Source organism: Pteropus vampyrus, unplaced genomic scaffold (assembly GCF_000151845.1).
Source record: "Pteropus vampyrus isolate Shadow unplaced genomic scaffold, Pvam_2.0 Scaffold28, whole genome shotgun sequence".
Classification (NCBI taxonomy): domain Eukaryota; kingdom Metazoa; phylum Chordata; class Mammalia; order Chiroptera; family Pteropodidae; genus Pteropus; species Pteropus vampyrus.
This window is the reverse complement of record NW_011888809.1, coordinates 1,923,248-1,928,126: the sequence shown is the minus strand read 5'-3', so window position 1 is coordinate 1,928,126 and position 4,879 is coordinate 1,923,248.

Sequence of the window (4,879 nt, the reverse complement as noted above, 5' to 3'; positions counted from 1 at the left end):
GCCTGTTCTTTCTGCTTTTATTGTATTAACAGCTGAGGTAGCTAAAGTTATTTAAAATAAAATTAAATTTATGATCCAAGTAGCTTATTTTTCCCTTCAAATCTCACTGTAAATATATTTGATTTCTTGTAGAAATTTATTTCCTTCTGTTTAATTTTATGGCTTTATTATCATACTCTTGATTTTTCTATATTTGTGTGTGAAATATAACAGTGATTGAATTGCAGTTACATTTGGCTAGTAATATTTCATTATTTTGATAACTGTGACACCACGTATGGATTTACTTTGGGGTTCAAATCAAAATGCCAACTGCCAAAAAGACCTGTTCCAGATGAGCTAGAGCACACTGCCCTAGAGTGCCCCTGGGACCATCCACCTTGAGCGCAGTGCAAGGAGTTATCAGAAGTGCACAGGCTACTCGTGCAGAGAAAAAGTAGCACTCAAAGGAAGTGTTTTTTTTTTGTTTTTTTTTTTTAGATTGACTTCGGGAATTTGAATTTTCATCAGTGCAAATATAAATTTCTCTATCCTGCTTTGGTACCATATTTTCCCTTACTGTGTCTTGTCACTCTGCCACATCTTGTCTCATCCTGGCCTCTGAGTCTAGGACCCAGAGAACTGACTTTCTAGTTCTAGAATCCGCCGCAAGGCCAGGAAAGCTTGAGAAAGGTGTTGTGGAAGAAGCAAAGGTAGACCCCTATCACTCGCCTTTACCTGCACTCCTCGGCCTGTGAATGATGACAACACCTGACGTTGTGCACCAGATACCTCTGCTTCCATGGCAGAGAAAAGGCCATAAGAACTAACAGTGGAAGAGAAGCTTGGACTCAGACATCGAGGAAGAAGCCATTTTCCCAGGTCCTCCTCTCTGCATCTCACCACCCCTAGTTACAAATAACTCCATTGAACAGCATCTATTCGGAAGGTATACTGAATCACAAGATGGGTGGAAGGGCTCACGTGGGTAGCAACAATGAAAGAGAAATAGGACACTCAGTTACAAACATTATCTCTCTCAGTTTTTCAGAAAACGCGCCCCTGATTTCGTTCATTCCCAGCTCGAAAGCCCAGCCACGTTACTCTAGTTCCTAGCAGACTGCTCTAGGAGATCGTTTCTGTTCTGTTTGTGATATTTAGATGTGCAGGCTTCAGGAAGTTCACCTTTAACTTCAGCATTCCAGATGAAGTTTTCTGACTCAGTGCTTTTGCATAAGGAACTAGAAAAAAAAAGTGGTAAGGAAAACGGGAGATGCTAACATCCTTCCCCATCCCGGCTGCACCTTAAAGTATGCATGTCACCTTCAAGGTTTTATAATTGCACTGTTTGTTTTATGTATGTACAGATTAAAATTATTGCTACATTTGAGGAAAATAAAATTGCTTGCTTCTATGTAATTCCTGTTATTCTACAGGAAATTCACTTTTCCAGCTACTGAATAGAATTTGTTTAACAACCGCATGGGTCGCCTCTTCATTTACAGGGAAGAAATGAAACCTACATCCTGCAGGAATTGCCAAAGGCCCAGATGACTAATGTGTAATTAAAGGATAATAAAAGAAAGGATCGCTGAAGCCAAAGATCCTCGAAGTCACCCTAATATGAGCCAGCCCCGTCAAAGCGAAGTCAGGATAGTGGGCCTTGAGGAAATTCTGACCTTCACCAGTTGCCTGATGATAAAACACTCTGGTCCTGCTGTCTCTTGACTCAGAAGGTCTGGTCCAGGCAGCACTTCAGAGCCACGAGATACCGTATCTCTCTCAGTGATTGGTTTTTATATACTAACACTTATTATTGTTATATAGGTTATGCAGATGTTGATTCTTGAGGAGCTTCCTTCAATCTGATAATCATTTTATAAAAATTAGGCTGTTTCTTATTTGTGTGTTTTTAAGGCAGCTTAAATCCACTAACACTTGGTTAAATAAGCAGGGCCAGGGGAAGGAGGGTGAGCAAGTGTGATAGTAGAGGGCAGGGGCGTGTATATCCCACACACGTTCCTACACAGAAGTACTCACGGGTTTGGTAGCTGTTGTCTGAAGTCATATTCATGGGGACAAAACCCTTTTTCTCAAAACTGGGATAAGGTAAAAATCGTACTTCTCTTAGATGAGGCCGAACATTGATGTAAATCCTCAGGTAGTTGGAGAAGGCCATTAGAAAAACGAATAGAGACAGTTGAGCAAAAAATGAGGTCGATACAGAGACACTTCATCTTATTTATGGTTTTGCCTAAGATAGATTCTCTCCCTGGAAACTGTCTCCTAGGTCCTGACAATCAAAGGAAAAGAAAGGACGATTGTCTGCTTATAAAGGAAGTTGTGCAGATTTCCTTGTTGACATTATCTGATCTTCCCAGAAGAGCAGCTCCACCTGAATAAAATGAGTAATTCAGAGCAAGCTTGATCTTGACCATTCTTATACCTCTGAAAAAGATCTTGGTGATTTAATTAAGCGCATAAATTCTTTTTATTGGCAAAAATGCCAAAGGAAGCATCCCTCCGTCCAGAACCTTTTCTGCCAGCACTAAATTAATTTTCTTTATATTTTTTCTTTTTATTGCCACAAGAGCTCTTAACAAGATTAAAGAAACACAAAGCTCTGGCCTCATTCACTTGTTTAACACGTTACTGTCTTTGTCTAAGGTGGTAGAGATAAGGGAGGATCCGGACAGAAGTGGACCCTACCCATCCACAGCCTATATTCACATGGGGACTTAACAGTGATTACATGATGTAAAAGAGAGTCTGCTTTGTGAGTGAGGCCTTGTCTGAAGAGTTGAGGAAGGTTTCCTTGAGGAAGAAATGACATCTGTGATGAGGTTTGCAGAATAATGAAGTAGCCAGTGAAGAGATACCTGAGGAACAGTGCGTGCGAAGGCCTGGAAACAGGAAGGAGTCCCAGAGAATTGGTTTTTTAAATTGCTAACCAGTGTTCATGAGTTCTCATAAACATTTTATTAGAATTATGTCAGCTGGTAGACTAAAAAGTAATTTAAATCACCTTTGGCTCCAGGAGGAACATGAACTAGGCTTTGAGATCCTCCCTTGGAATATGAAATAACTTCTAAGAACAGGCTTTGGAAAGAAGGATGAGAACTCATGGGCTGAGAAGAGAGGACCTGGCCCCTTCTGTGGAGGCAAAGCCTAACTTTGAAGACCCAAATTGGGGTGAGAATTGGTATAAGGTCAGCAGGGTGTCGCACTACAATTTTGGGAGAGGTAATCTGTCTCTGCATATCTAAACAGGAAGTCAAAAAAAGGCTCCATGAAGCTGCAGTGCTAACCCTTAAAAGAATTTTGGAAAATGTGGGCTATGTGGGACAAGTATAAAATGACTGACAGAGGAACCTTTTTGTGAGGCCGGAAATTGTTTTCTTGGATCAGATCATAGAAACATTCACTTTTCTCTGGCTTTTGATCCTTCTGCAGACAGAGTCTGTCACCTACAATGGACTTTGGGTCCGGTCTAATCATTTGTGCTTGTCCCAGAACTTTGATTATGAAACCAACAGAAGCATTTGCTTGAGAAAAATATAGAATTAAATGTTAAAAGGAATAATTTCTAGTCCATTAGGTTTTCCTCCCACTCAGATACCCAGAGGTCCTAAGGTACAGAATAAAACAAAACTTTAGACCAAGGTTTTGGTGTTTATTCCATTTTCACTGACTTGCAGTACAGACACTGTGCTAGGCAATGTGGGAAGTACAGAAATACTTGCCTGAAGCTGCTTCCTTCCTAATAATGGAGATTCTACATCAGTTAAGTACATACTTTTCATTCTACTCTGCCAGGCTAATGCTCTTGTGCCAATAATTTCTTAGTTTGTAGAGCACTTTCACATACAGTATGTCATTTGATCTTCAAAATTCTATGAAGCAATTAGGTCATAGCCTTATTTCACATATGGTGAAACTGAGATTTTTGGTCGGGTGGCTAGGAAGTGCTGGACCTACGAGTCAATCACGGCTTTGGGATGAAACCTGCCATAGTTTCCACTGCATAATACAACCATTAGAGGTAAAGGCACCATTAGACAACACATAAAGACTGGGAACCCTGCTGAGTTAAAATTGTTCTCTGGAGCTCAAGTTCCTTAGGAGTTTTTCAGGGTTTCCGTTTTGAAAGTAAACTGGGATTAACTTTGAGTTTAAGTACTGATTTTTTTTCATATTTTAAGTTTGCATGAGGATAATAGTTCTCAGGAGAGTCCCTGTACTCTCCCTGTACTTTCATCTTTTCCCTTGAACTCAGTACCACTGACATTTATATGTGTCTTAAGTCCACTCACCTAGCCAGGTCTCTCAAAATCCAGTCCTGAATTTCCAACTGGTGAACATCACCACATGGATGGATCACCGCACCTCTAACTGAAGTCCCAAACCAAATAACTCACCTCCCCACGAATAAGCTCTGTGTCCCTTATCTGAATTAACTGCATCATTCTGTTGGTGGTCATTTTCAATAACTCCCTGCTATTCATCTCACCAAATTGCAGAGTTATCTTTTGTGGTGCCTCATAGCTATTTTCTCTTTTCTAACCCTATTAATCACAGACCAAATTCAGAACTTAATTAGCTTTCTTTGGATAATTACAATAACTACCTTCATGCCTCTTATATTCATCCTTCACACAGTCATCAGAGAAATCTTTCCGAACAACCTCAGAATCTGTTAGTGACTACTACCTGCCTATGGTTGATCTGAAATCAGTCTACCTTTTAAGTGTCATAATCCTCTACTCCCTCTCTAAACAAATGGTCTTTATTCTTGAATTTTATTATGTTCTTCCATGTCCACATTCATTTTCTTTCCTCAGCCTGTAATGCTCCTTTCTCCCTGTTCAGCCTTCAAGGCTTCGATTTAGATGCCCTTTCC